This window comes from Engystomops pustulosus, chromosome 5 (genome assembly GCF_040894005.1).
Source record: "Engystomops pustulosus chromosome 5, aEngPut4.maternal, whole genome shotgun sequence".
Taxonomy (NCBI): Eukaryota; Metazoa; Chordata; class Amphibia; order Anura; family Leptodactylidae; genus Engystomops; species Engystomops pustulosus.
Genome location: NC_092415.1, coordinates 211,522,114 through 211,541,014, shown reverse-complemented (window position 1 = coordinate 211,541,014; position 18,901 = coordinate 211,522,114). Strand labels below are relative to the sequence as shown.

The following is an 18,901-nucleotide window of genomic DNA, read 5'->3' as shown; positions in this document are numbered from 1 at the left end:
TGGAGGACAGGAGGCCACAGTATGAGGAGGATGGAGGACAGGAGGCCACAGTATGAGGAGGATGGAGGACAGGAGGCCACAGTATGAGGAGGATGGAGGACAGGAGGTCACAGTATGAGGAGGATGGAGGACAGGAGGCCACAGTATGAGGAGGATGGAGGACAGGAGGTCACAGTATGAGGAGGATGGAGGACAGGAGGCCACAGTATGAGGAGGATGGAGGACAGGAGGCCACATTATGGGGAGGATGGAGGACAGGAGGCCACAGTATGGGCAGGATGGAGGACGGGAGGTCACAGTACGAGGAGGATGGAGGACGGGAGGTCACAGTACGAGGGGGATGGAGGACGGGAGGTCACAGTACGAGGGGGATGGAGGACGGGAGGTCACAGTACGAGGGGGATGGAGGACGGGGGGCCACAGTACGAGGGGGATGGAGGACGGGGGGCCACAGTACGAGGGGGATGGAGGACGGGGGGCCACAGTACGAGGGGGATGGAGGACGGGGGGCCACAGTACGAGGGGGATGGAGGACGGGGGGCCACAGTACGAGGGGGACGGAGGACGGGGGGCCACAGTACGAGGGGGACGGAGGACGGGGGGCCACAGTACGAGGGGGACGGAGGACGGGGGGCCACAGTACGAGGGGGACGGAGGACGGGGGGCCACAGTACGAGGGGGACGGAGGACGGGGGGCCACAGTACGAGGGGGACGGAGGACGGGGGGCCACAGTACGAGGGGGACGGAGGACGGGGGGCCACAGTACGAGGGGGACGGAGGACGGGGGGCCACAGTACGAGGGGGACGGAGGACGGGGGGCCACAGTACGAGGGGGACGGAGGACGGGGGGCCACAGTACGAGGGGGACGGAGGACGGGGGGCCACAGTACGAGGGGGACGGAGGACGGGGGGCCACAGTACGAGGGGGACGGAGGACGGGGGGCCACAGTACGAGGGGGATGGAGGACGGGGGGCCACAGTACGAGGGGGATGGAGGACGGGGGGCCACAGTACGAGGGGGATGGAGGACGGGGGGCCACAGTACGAGGGGGATGGAGGACGGGGGGCCACAGTACGAGGGGGATGGAGGACGGGGGGCCACAGTACGAGGGGGATGGAGGACGGGGGGCCACAGTACGAGGGGGATGGAGGACGGGGGGCCACAGTACGAGGGGGATGGAGGACGGGGGGCCACAGTACGAGGGGGATGGAGGACGGGGGGCCACAGTACGAGGGGGATGGAGGACGGGGGGCCACAGTACGAGGGGGATGGAGGACGGGGGGCCACAGTACGAGGGGGATGGAGGACGGGGGGCCACAGTACGAGGGGGATGGAGGACGGGGGGCCACAGTACGAGGGGGATGGAGGACGGGGGGCCACAGTACGAGGGGGATGGAGGACGGGGGGCCACAGTACGAGGGGGATGGAGGACGGGGGGCCACAGTACGAGGGGGATGGAGGACGGGGGGCCACAGTACGAGGGGGATGGAGGACGGGGGGCCACAGTACGAGGGGGATGGAGGACGGGGGGCCACAGTACGAGGGGGATGGAGGACGGGGGGCCACAGTACGAGGGGGATGGAGGACGGGGGGCCACAGTACGAGGGGGATGGAGGACGGGGGGCCACAGTACGAGGGGGATGGAGGACGGGGGGCCACAGTACGAGGGGGATGGAGGACGGGGGGCCACAGTACGAGGGGGATGGAGGACGGGGGGCCACAGTACGAGGGGGATGGAGGACGGGGGGCCACAGTACGAGGGGGATGGAGGACGGGGGGCCACAGTACGAGGGGGATGGAGGACGGGGGGCCACAGTACGAGGGGGATGGAGGACGGGGGGCCACAGTACGAGGGGGATGGAGGACGGGGGGCCACAGTACGAGGGGGATGGAGGACGGGGGGCCACAGTACGAGGGGGATGGAGGACGGGGGGCCACAGTACGAGGGGGATGGAGGACGGGGGGCCACAGTACGAGGGGGATGGAGGACGGGGGGCCACAGTACGAGGGGGATGGAGGACGGGGGGCCACAGTACGAGGGGGATGGAGGACGGGGGGCCACAGTACGAGGGGGATGGAGGACGGGGGGCCACAGTACGAGGGGGATGGAGGACGGGGGGCCACAGTACGAGGGGGATGGAGGACGGGGGGCCACAGTACGAGGGGGATGGAGGACGGGGGGCCACAGTACGAGGGGGATGGAGGACGGGGGGCCACAGTACGAGGGGGATGGAGGACGGGGGGCCACAGTACGAGGGGGATGGAGGACGGGGGGCCACAGTACGAGGGGGATGGAGGACGGGGGGCCACAGTACGAGGGGGATGGAGGACGGGGGGCCACAGTACGAGGGGGATGGAGGACGGGGGGCCACAGTACGAGGGGGATGGAGGACGGGGGGCCACAGTACGAGGGGGATGGAGGACGGGGGGCCACAGTACGAGGGGGATGGAGGACGGGGGGCCCGGCATGTACATTCATTGTGCAGCGCTGTGGTATATGCTGTTGCTATGAATACAGAAGCGATATTATATTAAATATGTTATGTTATATCTTATGACTCTGAGTGGAGGGTGTCCCAGCGCTGCACCAGGGGCTGCACCAATATTATCAGGTGCTACACTCAGCTTCATGGGGAATGGAGGATGTGTCCCTTCTGCGGCTTTTGATCTGCGGTTTCAGGACCTTCACGTGCCCGGAGAACACATGTAGGAGGGTTTCGTGGTTCTCAGCATGAAATTCAGTGGGTAGTTTTTGTGGCCATGGGCCCCCCAGGCAGCTTGGGCCCCGGACTGCCACCCAAACAGGCTACACAATACTCCACTCCTGCCTGTACCCCGCCCCTGCAGCTGACACCCATCCCTTCACCTACGCCCCATCAACTGCTCCAGGGCTGAGATTACAGGGATGACTAATCACTGGCAGGAGAAGACAGGACAAAGATCTCCTCATTTCACATGAAGTCCTGGAGACTTCCCTATAGAGAGAGAGAGAGTCCTATATATCTATATACCAAGGATGAAATGCATCCCATCCCCAGCAATAATGTCCAACCCCCTGGAGCTACGGGCACTGGTTACCCCCTATCCAATATATATGTACACTGCACAGTACTACTACTCCTATCCAATATATATGTACACTGCACAGTACTACTACTCCTATCCTGTATATATGTACACTGCACAGTACTACTACTCCTATCCTGTATATATGGGCACGGCACAGTACTACTACTCCTATCCTGTATATATGTACACTGCACAGTACTACTACTCCTATCCTGTATATATGTACACTGCACAGTACTACTACTCCTATCCTGTATATATGTACACTGCACAGTACTACTACTCCTATCCTGTATATATGGGCACGGCACAGTACTACTACTCCTATCCAATATATATGTACACTGCACAGTACTACTACTCCTATCCTGTATATATGGATACGGCACAGTACTACTACTCCTATCCTGTATATATGGACACAGCACAGTACTACTACTCCTATCCTGTATATATGGGCACAGCACAGTACTACTACTCCTATCCTGTATATATGGGCACAGCACAGTACTATTACTCCTATCCAATATATATGTACACTGCACAGTACTACTACTCCTATCCTGTATATATGGACACAGCACAGTACTACTACTCCTATCCTGTATATATGGGCACAGCACAGTACTACTACTCCTATCCTGTATATATGGGCACAGCACAGTACTACTACTCCTATCCTGTATATATGGGCACTGCACAGTACTACTACTCCTATCCTGTATATATGGACACAGCACAGTACTACTACTCCTATTCTGTATATATGGGCACAGCACAGTACTACTACTCCTATCCTGCATATATGGGCACAGCACAGTACTACTACTCCTATCCTGTATATTTGGACACAGCACAGTACTACTGCTCCTATCCTGTATATATAGGCACAGCACAGTACTACTACTCCTATCCTGTATATATGGGCACAGCACAGTACTACTACTCCTATCCTGTATATATGGGCACAGCACAGTACTACTACTCCTATCCTGTATATATGGGCACAGCACAGTACTACTACTCCTATCCTGTATATATGGACACAGCACATTACTACTACTCCTATCCTGTATATATAGACACAGCGCAGTACTACTACTCCTATCCTGTATATATGGGCACAGCACAGTACTACTACTCCTATCCTGTATATATGGGCACAGCACAGTACTACTACTCCTATCCTGTATATATGGGCACAGCACAGTACTACTACTCCTATCCTGTATATATGAGCACAGCACAGTACTACTACTCCTATCCTGTATATATGAGCACAGTACTACTACTCCTATCCTGTATATATGAGCACAGTACTACTACTCCTATCCTGTATATATGAGCACAGTACTACTACTCCTATCCTGCATATATGAGCACAGTACTACTACTACTATCCTGTATATGTGGGCACAGTACTACTACTCCTATCCTGTATATATGGGCACAGTACTACTACTCCTACCCTGTATATTCTTCTTAGTGACACTTGTGACCATCAATGAGCAGGAAATGTGGCAATAAAGATGTGGAAATGTCAGAGGGGGGGGGGCGGTAGATGATACCCCCCTCTTCTGGCCTCCCCCCTCTTCTGGCCTCCCCCCTCTTCTGGCCTTCCCCCTCTTCTGGCCTTCCCCCTCTTCTGGCCTTCCCCCTCTTCTGGCCCTCCCCCTCTTCTGCCCCCCCCCTCTTCTGGCCCTCCCCCTCTTCTGGCCCTCCCCCTCTTCTGGCCCTCCCCCTCTTCTGGCCCTCCCCCTCTTCTGGCCCTCCCCTCTTCTGGCCCCTCCCCTCTTCTGGCCCCCCCCTCTTCTGGCCCCCCTCTCTTCTGGCCCCCCTCTCTTCTGGCTCCCCCCCTCTTCTGGCTCCCCCCCTCTTCTGGCCTCCCCCCCCCCCCTCTCCTGGCCTCCCCCCCCCCCCTCTCCTGGCCTCCCCCTCCTCTTCTGCCCCCCCCCCTCTTCTGGCCCCTTTGCCTACCTTCACCCTCTGCCTCTGGGTAAGTGTGAGCTGCCGGTACTTCCGGTTTAGTGATTTATGTGCTATTGGGTCCATCTTCCCGGTCCCGGTCCTATTTTGGACGGATTATTCATTTGAAATCATTTTTTCTGGCACATTTTGATTTTGAGGCATATGGAGGAGGGGGGGGGGCATAGGTACTCTGTGTCAGTCCCACTCTCCCCCTGGGACACCTTGGTTCCCCTTATGGTCACACTTCTGTGTATTATTTTGGGATGTTAGGGTTAGTTATTTCTCTGTTTTGGATGATTCTGCATATCTCGGCTTTATTGGTTTTTTTAAACTTGATAAATCTGCCATTGATAACTTAATTATCCGGATGACCCCGCCTCTGCCTGATGACATCACAACATATAACACACCCCCTCCTGTGCTCCCCCCTCCCCCAGCTGTAGCCCCTCCCCCTCTCCTCACTTTTCCTCTTAGTTGATAAAAAGTTTCCTCTCACAACAAACACAAATGCAGAGTGACAGCACGGGGACGACATGGAGACAGCACGGGGACAACACGAGGACACCACGGGGACAGCACGGGGACGACATGGGGACAGCACGGGGACAACATGGAGACAGCACGGGGACAACATGGAGACAGTACGGGGACAGCACGGGGACGACACAAGGACAGCACGGGGACGACACAAGGACAGCACGGGGACAGCACAAGGACAACACGGGGACAACACAAGGACAGCACAAGGACAACACGGGGACAACACAAGGACAGCACGGGGACAACATGGAGACAGCACGGGGACAACACAAGGACAGCATGGGGACAGCACGGGGACAACACAAGGACAGCACGGGGACGACACGGGGGACAGCACGGGGACGACAAGAAGACAGCACGGGGACGACAAGAAGACAGCACGGGGACGACATGGGGACAGCACGGGGACAACATGGAGACAGCACGGGGACAACATGGAGACAGTACGGGGACAGCACGGGGACGACACAAGGACAGCACGGGGACGACACAAGGACAGCACGGGGACAGCACAAGGACAACACGGGGACAACACAAGGACAGCACAAGGACAACACGGGGACAACACAAGGACAGCACGGGGACAACATGGAGACAGCACGGGGACAACACAAGGACAGCATGGGGACAGCACGGGGACAACACAAGGACAGCACGGGGACAGCACGGGGACGACACGGGGGACAGCACGGGGACGACAAGAAGACAGCACGGGGACGACAAGAAGACAGCACGGGGACGACAAGAAGACAGCACGGGGACGACAAGAAGACAGCACGGGGACAACAAGAAGACAGCACGGGGACAACAAGAAGACAGCACGGGGACAACAAGAAGACAGCACGGGGACGACAAGAAGACAGCACGGGGACGACAAGAAGACAGCACGGGGACAACAAGAAGACAGCACGGGGACAACAAGAAGACAGCACGGGGACAACAAGAAGACAGCACGGGGACAACACGGGGGACAGCACGAGGACAACACGGGGACAACACGAGGACAACACGAGGACAACACGGGGACAGCACAAGGACAACACGGGGACAACACAAGGACAGCACGGGGACAGCACAGGGACAACACAAGGACAGCACGGGGACAACATGGAGACAGCACGGGGACAACAGAAGGACAGCACGGGGACAACATGGAGACAGCACGGGGACAACATGGAGACAGCACGGGGACAGCACGGGGACGACACGGGGGACAGCACGGGGACAACAAGAAGACAGCACGGGGACGACAAGAAGACAGCACGGGGACAACAAGAAGACAGCACGGGGACAACACAAGGACGACACGGGAGACAACACGAGGACAACACGGGGACAACACGAGGACAACACGGAGACAGCACGGGGACAACACGGAGACAGCACGGGGACAACACGGAGACAGCACGGGGACAGCACGGGGACAACACGGGGACAACACAAGGACAGCACGGGGACAACATGGAGACAACACGGGGACAACATGGAGACAACACGGGGACAACATGGAGACAGCACGGGGACAACAAGAAGACAGCACGGGGACAACACAAGGACAGCACGGGGACAACACAAGGACAGCACGGGGACAACAAGAAGACGACACGGGGACAACATCGAGACAGCACGGGGACAACAAGAAGACAACACGAGGACGACACGGGGACAACAAGAAGACGACACGGGGACAACATGGAGACAGCACGGGGACGTCAAGAAGACAACACGAGGACGACACGGGGACAGCATGGGGACAACAAGAAGACGACACGGGGACAACAAGAAGACGACACGGGGACAACACGGGGACGATACGGAGACAGCACAGGAACGACACAAGTACGACACGGGGACAACATGGAGACAACACAGGGACAGCACAGGGACGATACGGAGACAACGTGGAAACAACACAAGGACGACACGGGGACTACGCGGAGACGACACAGGGAACAGGGACAACTCCCCCTCCACACCTCGTGCTGCGCTGCCGGCTCACACCCCGCACCCTCCTCCAGGGCCCCGGGGCCGGTGTAAGGTTCCTTGTGTCCTCCACCTGCCGCCTTCTCTCACCTCTTACTGCATTAGATGAGCCTCAGGTCCTGCGGGTGGCAGTAGACACTGCGGTTCTGGAATTCTATTCATAAACCCAACAGAACCAAAGAATCCAGAGAGGAGAGCGGTGGGAATCAGGATGTAGCATGCGGCTGCGCCCCCCCCCCCTGGACTATATTAAGCCGCTGACACAAATAACCGCTCACAAGTGTCATCTAGAATTAGACTCCACACACACAAAGCCCCTCGTCCCCCGCTCTGTATAATGAGGGTCCGCACATCGTGCGCCCAATATTAACAGAAACACGACAAACCGGGGATTATAACCGTATTATACCGCCCAGACTCCTGGACCCATGGAACGAGTGACTGCAAGCATACCCTGCATCCAGATAATACCGCCACATAGTGCTCAAATACTCCCACTATACTGCATCCAGATAATACCGCCACATAGTGCTCAAATACTCCCTCTATACTGCATCCAGATAATACTGTCACGTAGTGCTTGAATACTCCCACTATACTGCATCCAGATAATACCGCCACGTAGTGCTCAAATACTCACTATACTGCATCCAGATAATACTGCCACATAGTGCTCAAATACTCCCCCTATACTGCATCCAGATAATACCGCCACATAGTGCTCAAATACTCCCCCTATACTGCATCCAGATAATACCGCCACGTAGTGCTCAAATACTCCCCCTATACTGCATCCAGATAATACCGCCACGTAGTGCTCAAATACTCCGCCTATACTGCATTCAGATAATACCGCCACATAGTGCTCAAATAATCCCACTATACTGCATCCAGATAATACTGTCACGTAGTGCTTGAATACTCCCACTATACTGCATCCAGATAATACCGCCACGTAGTGCTCAAATACTCACTATACTGCATCCAGATAATACTGCCACATAGTGCTCAAATACTCCCACTATACTGCATCCAGATAATACCACCACATAGTGCTCAAATACTCCCCCTATACTGCATCCAGATAATACCGCCACATAGTGCTCAAATAATCCCACTATACTGCATCCAGATAATACCACCACATAGTGCTCAAATAATCCCACTATACTGCATCCAGATAATACTGCCACATAGTGCTCAAATACTCCCACTACACTGCATCCAGATAATACCACAACGTAGTGCTCAAATACTCCCACTATACTGCATCCAGATAATACTGCCACATAGTGCTCAAATACTCCCACTATACTGCATCCAGATAATACTGCCACCTAGTGCTCAAATACTCCCACTATACTGCATCCAGATAATACTGCCACATAGTGCTCAAATACTCCCACTACACTGCATCCAGATAATACCACAACGTAGTGCTCAAATACTCCCACTATACTGCATCCAGATAATACTGCCACATAGTGCTCAAATACTCCCACTATACTGCATCCAGATAATACCGCCACATAGTGCTCAAATACTCCCACTATACTGCATCCAGATAATACTGACACATAGTGCTCAAATACTCCCACTAAACTGCATCCAGATAATACCGCCACATAGTGCTCAAATATTCCCACTATACTGCATCCAGATAATACCGCCACATAGTGCTCAAATACTCCCTCTATACTGCATCCAGATAATACTGTCACGTAGTGCTTGAATACTCCCACTATACTGCATCCAGATAATACCGCCACGTAGTGCTCAAATACTCACTATACTGCATCCAGATAATACTGCCACATAGTGCTCAAATACTCCCACTATACTGCATCCAGATAATACCACCACATAGTGCTCAAATACTCCCCCTATACTGCATCCAGATAATACCGCCACATAGTGCTCAAATAATCCCACTATACTGCATCCAGATAATACTGTCACGTAGTGCTTGAATACTCCCACTATACTGCATCCAGATAATACCGCCACGTAGTGCTCAAATACTCACTATACTGCATCCAGATAATACTGCCACATAGTGCTCAAATACTCCCACTATACTGCATCCAGATAATACCACCACATAGTGCTCAAATACTCCCCCTATACTGCATCCAGATAATACCGCCACATAGTGCTCAAATAATCCCACTATACTGCATCCAGATAATACCACCACATAGTGCTCAAATAATCCCACTATACTGCATCCAGATAATACTGCCACATAGTGCTCAAATACTCCCACTATACTGCATCCAGATAATACCGCCACATAGTGCTCAAATACTCCCCCTATACTGCATCCAGATAATACCGCCACATAGTGCTCAAATACTCCCCCTATACTGCATCCAGATAATACCGCCACATAGTGCTCAAATAATCCCACTATACTGCATCCAGATAATACCACCACATAGTGCTCAAATAATCCCACTATACTGCATCCAGATAATACTGCCACATAGTGCTCAAATACTCCCACTACACTGCATCCAGATAATACCACAACGTAGTGCTCAAATACTCCCACTATACTGCATCCAGATAATACTGCCACATAGTGCTCAAATACTCCCACTATACTGCATCCAGATAATACTGCCACCTAGTGCTCAAATACTCCCACTATACTGCATCCAGATAATACTGCCACATAGTGCTCAAATACTCCCACTACACTGCATCCAGATAATACCACAACGTAGTGCTCAAATACTCCCACTATACTGCATCCAGATAATACTGCCACATAGTGCTCAAATACTCCCACTATACTGCATCCAGATAATACCGCCACATAGTGCTCAAATACTCCCACTATACTGCATCCAGATAATACTGACACATAGGGGGTCATTTACTAAGGGCCCGATTCGCGTTTTCCCGACGTGTTACCCGAATATTTCCGATTTGCGCCGCTTGTACATGAATTGCCCCGGGTTTTTGGCGCACGCGATCGGATTGTGGCGCATCGGGGCCGGCATGCGCGCGACAGAAATCGGGGGGGCGTGGCCGAACGAAAACCCGACGTATTCGGAAAAACCGCCGCATTTAAAAACCGAAAATGTGTCGCTTGGGGAGCGCTCACCTTCACCTTCTATGGGATGGTGCATTCCGGGGCGCTAAGATTATTTTCGGCGCTGCAGCGCCACCTGGTGGACGGCGGAGGAACTACCATCTTAAATCCCAGCCGGACCCGAATCCTGTGCAGAGAACGCGCCGCTGGATCGCGAATGGGCCGGGTAAGTAAATGTGCCCCATAGTGCTCAAATACTCCCACTAAACTGCATCCAGATAATACCGCCACATAGTGCTCAAATACTCCCACTAAACTGCATCCAGATAATACCGCCACATAGTGCTCAAATACTCCCACTACACTGCATCCAGATAATACCGCCACATAGTGCTCAAATACTCCCACTACACTGCATCAAGATAATACCGCCACGTAGTGCTCAAATACCCCCACTACACTGCATCCAGATAATACCGCTACATAGTGCTCAAATACTCCCACTATACTGCATCCAGATAATACCGCCACATAGTGCTCAAATACTCCCACTATACTGCATCCAGATAATACTGCCACATAGTGCTCAAATACTCCCACTACACTGCATCCAGATAATACCACAACGTAGTGCTCAAATACTCCCACTATACTGCATCCAGATAATACTGCCACATAGTGCTCAAATACTCCCACTATACTGCATCCAGATAATACCGCCACATAGTGCTCAAATACTCCCACTATACTGCATCCAGATAATACTGACACATAGTGCTCAAATACTCCCACTAAACTGCATCCAGATAATACCGCCACATAGTGCTCAAATACTCCCACTAAACTGCATCCAGATAATACCGCCACATAGTGCTCAAATACTCCCACTACACTGCATCCAGATAATACCGCCACATAGTGCTCAAATACTCCCACTACACTGCATCCAGATAATACCGCCACGTAGTGCTCAAATACCCCCACTACACTGCATCCAGATAATACCGCCACATAGTGCTCAAATACTCCCACTATACTGCATCCAGATAATACCGCCACATAGTGCTCAAATACTCCCACTATACTGCATCCAGATAATACCGCCACATAGTGCTCAAATACTCCCACTATACTGCATCCAGATAATACTGACACATAGTGCTCAAATACTCCCACTAAACTGCATCCAGATAATACCGCCACATAGTGCTCAAATACTCCCACTAAACTGCATCCAGATAATACCGCCACATAGTGCTCAAATACTCCCACTACACTGCATCCAGATAATACCGCCACATAGTGCTCAAATACTCCCACTACACTGCATCCAGATAATACCGCCACGTAGTGCTCAAATACCCCCACTACACTGCATCCAGATAATACCGCCACATAGTGCTCAAATACTCCCACTATACTGCATCCAGATAATACCGCCAGGCTGTATCACCATATATTCTCCCACCCCACAGATTTCAGGGGTTTTACCTCTTTTGCCCCGGGGCAGGTCTTGTAGTTTCCTCTGCAGGAGAAGATTCAGTGACCGTCAGTATTTTGCTTTTCTCAGAAATTGTTACATGAAAACTTCTTATAATCTGGGAAAAGGAAACAAATTGTCAGCAGATTCCACCGGATTATGCAACGTCTACAGCCGGACACAGAGTTACCAAATCCATGACATAGCATCAGGTTATACCTCAGAGCTGCACTCACTATTCTGCTGCAAGTGCAGTCACTGTACAGACGTGACATTAATAAAGGGCAGTATTATAGTAGTTATATTCCTGTACATAGGGGGCAGTATTATAGTAGTTATATTCCTGTACATAGGGGGCAGTATTATAGTAGTTATATTCCTGTACATAGGGGGCAGTATTATAGTAGTTATATTCTTGTACATAGGGGGCAGTATTATAGTAGTTATATTTCTGTACATAGGGGCAGTATTATAGTAGTTATATTCTTGTACATAGGGGGCAGTATTATAGTAGTTATATTCTTGTACATAGGAGGCAGTATTATAGTAGTTATATTCTTGTACATAGGGGGCAGTATTATAGTAGTTATATTCTTGTACATAGGGGGCAGTATTATAGTAGTTATATTCCTGTACATAGGGGGCAGTATTATAGTAGTTATATTCTTGTACATAGGGGGCAGTATTATAGTAGTTATATTTCTGTACATAGGGGCAGTATTATAGTAGTTATATTCTTGTACATAGGGGGCAGTATTATAGTAGTTATATTCTTGTACATAGGGGGCAGTATTATAGTAGTTATATTTCTGTACATAGGGGCAGTATTATAGTAGTTATATTCCTGTACATAGGGGGCAGTATTATAGTAGTTATATTCCTGTACATAGGGGGCAGTATTATAGTAGTTATATTCCTGTACATAGGGGGCAGTATTATAGTAGTTATATTCTTGTACATAGGGGGCAGTATTATAGTAGTTATATTCCTGTACATAGGGGGCAGTATTATAGTAGTTATATTCCTGTACATAGGGGGCAGTATTATAGTAGTTATATTCCTGTACATAGGGGCAGTATTATAGTAGTTATATTCCTGTACATAGGGGGCAGTATTATAGTAGTTATATTCTTGTACATAGGAGGCAGTATTATAGTAGTTATATTCCTGTACATAGGGGGCAGTATTATAGTAGTTATATTCTTGTACATAGGGGGCAGTATTATAGTAGTTATATTCTTGTACATAGGAGGCAGTATTATAGTAGTTATATTCCTGTACATAGGGGGCAGTATTATAGTAGTTATATTCTTGTACATAGGGGGCAGTATTATAGTAGTTATATTCTTGTACATAGGGGGCAGTATTATAGTAGTTATATTCCTGTACATAGGGGGCAGTATTATAGTAGTTATATTCTTGTACATAGGGGGCAGTATTATAGTAGGTATATTCCTGTACATAGGGGGCAGTATTATAGTAGTTATATTCCTGTACATAGGGGGCAGTATTATAGTAGTTATATTCCTGTACATAGGGGGCAGTATTATAGTAGTTATATTCTTGTACATAGGGGGCAGTATTATAGTAGTTATATCCCTGTACATAGGGGGCAGTATTATAGGAGTTATATTCCTGTACATAGGGGGTAGTATTATAGTAGTTATATTCCTGTACATAGGGGGCAGTATTATAGTAGTTATATCCCTGTACATAGGGGGCAGTATTATAGGAGTTATATTCCTGTACATAGGGGGCAGTATTATAGTAGTTATATTCTTGTACATAGGGGGCAGTATTATAGTAGTTATATCCCTGTACATAGGGGGCAGTATTATAGTAGTTATATTCTTGTACATAGGGGGCAGTATTATAGTAGTTATATTCCTGTACATAGGGGGCAGTATTATAGTAGTTATATTCTTGTACATAGGGGGCAGTATTATAGTAGTTATATCCCTGTACATAGGGGGCAGTATTATAGGAGTTATATTCCTGTACATAGGGGGCAGTATTATAGTAGTTATATTCTTGTACATAGGGGGCAGTATTATAGTAGTTATATCCCTGTACATAGGGGGCAGTATTATAGTAGTTATATTCTTGTACATAGGGGGCAGTATTATAGTAGTTATATTCCTGTACATAGGGGGCAGTATTATAGTAGTTATATTCCTGTACATAGGGGGCAGTATTATAGTAGTTATATTCTTGTACATAGGGGGCAGTATTATAGTAGTTATATTCCTGTACATAGGGGGCAGTATTATAGTAGTTATATTCCTGTACATAGGGGGCAGTATTATAGTAGTTATATTCTTGTACATAGGCGGCAGTATTATAGTAGTTATATTCCTGTACATAGGGGGCAGTATTATAGTAGTTATATTCTTGTACATAGGGGGCAGTATTATAGGAGTTATATCCCTTGTACAGAAGGATTTACATTTATTTATCATTTTAGTAAAAAAGGGATAACACATCACCATAATCTTACAGTTACATATTCTGAATATATCGTCTGTTCATGGGGTTTCAGGTGTGGACTGTGACATTTCGGAGGTGGCACCTTCCTCTTCAGACGCCTCCAGAACGTTGCGGTCCACACTTGTTCATTGTGGACGATGAATGAAAAGAAGTTTGGTGATTTATTAGCGCTTTATACTGAAATGTGAAATAAATGTGAAGAGTTTTTCTTGCAGATCTTTTTGTGCTGAGGCGCACAGGGGGCGGGCCTCGGCCAGATCGCATAGGCGTTTCCAGAGAAATGCATGTGATTGGGTTATCAATCTCATGCGTTTCCTAGAAAACGCATACGCGATCAGGTCAAGGCCCGCCCCCTGTGCGCCAGAAACGGGTTATAAACGTGACGCTAGCGGAACGAGTGACCACGGCCTGAATGTAGAGTGTCCAGAAAGGCTTCTTACTGTTGTTTTTGAAAAACTAAACAAACTTCACATTCGCTACAATGTTTCATTTACAAACCCTTTTTTTGCTGGACAATTCATTGAGCAGATCTGGTTCATCCAAACCTTGTGTGTTCCCCCAAATGCACGGCTTGTCTCATTCACACCTTCAGTTTTGGGGTATCAATGACGTGCCCCCCCCACCCCTATATTAATGCTTTGTGTTTGGTGGATATACAGTGTTGTATACAGCTGTATACCCCACTCTCCCATCCGCTATGTAGACAATGGTTTCCTACTCTCTATTACAATGGTTTGGTGTCTGCCTCCTACGTTTGCCGCTTGGCTTCGGCTTCTTGCTGATATTAACCATTAGGTGACTGCAGGACACATAATTGCTGACAACTCGCTGTTTGAGCGGCAGCAGTAACTTAATACTTACAATTAATAACTGGTCATGAGTAAAGTTTACGTCCTAGTTCTATGTGATGGTGGGAAAGCTGGGTGGGAAAGCTGGGTGAGGATCAGCACAAGCCCCGTGTAACCTGACATGTTGTATTGTCACCCAACTCTCCTTGACTCATTTATGCTTCAGGAAAGGAGCGGCCTCATGGGGTTGGGAGCGAGTCAGTAAATTTATAACTGAGCACTTTGCTGTAACCTCTCAGGCCACAATCAATTCCTTTTACTGGAATCAACAGAACAAAAGTCACACAAGTGCATGACGGAGCAGAGCAGGTCCAGGTCTCTGGATTAGGGGGGCACCGGACCACCGGCACCGTCATCACTCACTAACCTGGGAGGGAGAAAGGAAACAACAGGCGACATCTCCCTCATCTCCTGTAACACAATTACATTTCACCAATAATAATAAAGATAAACAAAAGAAAACAAATAGATACAAAATAAAAACAACAAACATCTGAATGCAAAAGTGTGTGGGGTCCTGTATGTGATCTATAGAGGTAACGATCTGCGGGGAGTCCTAAAGATGATGTATAGAGGTAACGCTCTGCAGATGGGGGTCCTATACATGACATATAGAGGTAACGCTCTGCAGATGGGGGTCCTATACATGACATATAGAGGTAACGCTCTGCAGATGGGGGTCCTGTATGTGATCTATAGAGGTAACGATCTGCGGGGAGTCCTAAAGATGATGTATAGAGGTAACGCTCTGCAGATGGGGGTCCTATACATGACATATAGAGGTAACGATCTGTGGGGAGTCCTAAAGATGATGTATAGGGGTAATGAGGTGCAGGTGGGGATCTCAGAGATGATGTAAAGAGTTAACGCTCTGCAGATGGGGATCCTATACATGACATATAGAGGTAACGCTCTGCAGATGGGGATCCTATACATGACATATAGAGGTAACGCTCTGCAGATGGGGATCGTATAAGTGACATATAGAGGTAACGCTCTGCAGATGGGGACTGTATAGATGACATATAGAGGTAACGCTCTGCAGGAAGGGGTCCTATAGATGACATATAGAGGTAACGCTCTGCAGATGGGGACTGTATAGATGACATATAGAGGTAACGCTCTGCAGGAAGGGGTCCTATAGATGACATATAGAGGTAACGCTCTGCGGATGGGAATTGTATAGAGGACATATAGAGGTAACGCTCTGCAGATGGGGACTGTATAGATTACATATAGAGGTAACGCTCTGCAGGAAGGGGTCCTATAGATGACATATAGAGGTAACGCTCTGCGGATGGGAATTGTATAGAGGACATATAGAGGTAACGCTCTGCAGATGAGAATTGTATAGAGAATATATAGAGGTAACGCTCTGCAGATGGGGATTGTATAGATGACCTATAGAGGTAACGCTCTGCAGGAAGGGGTCCTATAGATGACCTATAGAGGTAACGCTCTGCAGGAAGGGGTCCTATAGATGACATATAGAGGTAACGCTCTGCAGGTAGGGGTCCTATAGATGACATATAGAGGTAACGCTCTGCAGATGGGGACTGTATAGATTACATATAGAGGTAACGCTCTGCAGGAAGGGGTCCTATAGATGACATATAGAGGTAACGCTCTGCAGATGAGAATTGTATAGAGGACATATAGAGGTAACGCTCTGCAGGAAGGGGTCCTATAGATGACATATAGAGGTAACGCTCTGCAGATGAGAATTGTATAGAGGACATATAGAGGTAACGCTCTGCAGATGGGGACTGTATAGATTACATATAGAGGTAACGCTCTGCAGGAAGGGGTCCTATAGATGACATATAGAGGTAACGCTCTGCAGATGGGGACTGTATAGATGACATATAGAGGTAACGCTCTGCAGATGGGGACTGTATAGATGACATATAGAGGTAACGCTCTGCAGGAAGGGGTCCTATAGATGACATATAGAGGTAACACTCTGCAGGAAGGGGTCCTATAGATGACATATAGAGGTAACGCTCTGCAGGAAGGGGTCCTATAGATGACATATAGAGGTAACGCTCTGCAGATGGGGATTGTATAGATGACCTATAGAGGTAACGCTCTGCAGATGGGAATTTTATAGAGGACATATAGAGGTAACGCTCTGCAGATGGGGACTGTATAGATGACCTATAGAGGTAATGCTCTGCAGGAAGGGGTCCTATAGATGACATATAGAGGTAACGCTCTGCAGGAAGGGGTCCTATAGATGACATATAGAGGTAATGCTCTGCAGATGGGGATTGTATAGATGACCTATAGAGGTAACGCTCTGCAGGAAGGGGTCCTATAGATGACATATAGAGGTAATGCTCTGCAGATGGGGATTGTATAGATGACCTATAGAGGTAACGCTCTGCAGGAAGGGGTCCTATAGATGACATATAGAGGTAACGCTCTGCAGATGGGGATTGTATAGATGACCTATAGAGGTAACGCTCTGCAGAGGCCTGGCATCCATTGGGGGATCAGCAGTTGGGATGTGACATGCTGAGTGCGGCCCCTTACATGCACACACATGACACACACATGACCTTCCTTACCTTTCCTCTTGCCTGGATATATTTCGTGATTAGTTCCCCTGATTATGGATAAGAAGTGAGGGAGATGCGTCCGTGTGACACCACGATCTACCTTTCTCCTTCCTCCTCCTCCTCCTCCTCCAGGTGTTCTGCACTTCTTGTAGTTAAATGTTTCAAGTTCCAACAACTTAACTACTAAGACCATAAACAAGGAAGTTGTGTCATCTCCCAGGGTGCACTGCTCTGCTCACATTCCTGCTGGAGTGGCAGGCAGGGCAGGGTGGTAGCAGGCTGAGGGCAGGCAAGGCAGGGTGGTAGCAGGCAGGGCAGGGTGCCAGGCGTGGTAGCAGGCAGGGCAGGGGGGTAACAGGCAGGGCAGGGTGGCAGCAGGCAGGACAGGGTGATATGCAGGCAGTGCAGGGTGGTAGCAGGCAGGGCAGGGGGGTAGCAGGCTGAGGGCAGGCAGAGCAGGGTGGTAGCAGGCAGGGTAGGGTGGCAGCAGGCAGGGCAGGGTGGTGGCAGGCAGGACAGGGTGATATGCAGGCAGCGCAGGGTGGCAGCAGGCAGGGCAAGGTAGGGTGGCGGCAGGCAGGGTAGGGTGGCGGCAGGCAGGTCAGGGTGGCAGCAGGTGTGGGGCAGGCAGTAGAGAGCAGGCAGGGTGGTAGCAGGTGGGGGGCAGGCAGTAGGGAGCAGGCAGGGTGGCAGCAGGTGGGGGGGGGGCAAGCAGTAGGGGGCAGGCAGTAGGGAGCAGGTGGGGGGCAGGCAGTAGGGAGCAGGCGGGGGGCAGGCAGTAGGGAGCAGGCAGGGTGGTAGCAGGTGGGGGCAGGCAGTAGGGAGCAGGAAGGTGGGGGGCAGGCAGGGTGGCAGCAGGTGGGGGGGCAGCAGGCGAGGGACAGGCAGTAGGGAGCAGGCAGGGTGGCAGCAGGTGGGGGGGC

The 18,901-nt window shown here is 50.3% G+C and overlaps 1 protein-coding gene across 9 annotated transcripts in view; it reads right to left on the bottom strand.

Moving 5' to 3' along the window:
• The window catches only part of ALS2CL (ALS2 C-terminal like), a 97,017-nt gene extending 78,813 nt beyond the window's left edge, over nucleotides 1–18,204 (bottom strand). For 4 of the 9 annotated variants that reach the window (XM_072154536.1, XM_072154544.1, XM_072154545.1 and 1 more), the window contains exons 1-2: nucleotides 17,988–18,204; nucleotides 12,094–12,200 (exon numbers count right to left, since the gene is read on the bottom strand). The gene's annotated coding sequence lies outside the window, so the exon portion shown is untranslated. Of the gene's footprint in view, nucleotides 1–7,652; nucleotides 7,791–12,093; nucleotides 12,201–15,784; nucleotides 15,829–17,987 lie in introns of those variants that run through there. The other 5 variants (XM_072154537.1, XM_072154540.1, XM_072154543.1 and 2 more) reach the window with 5 other exon arrangements.
• Between the last annotated feature and the right edge of the window lie 697 nt (nucleotides 18,205–18,901).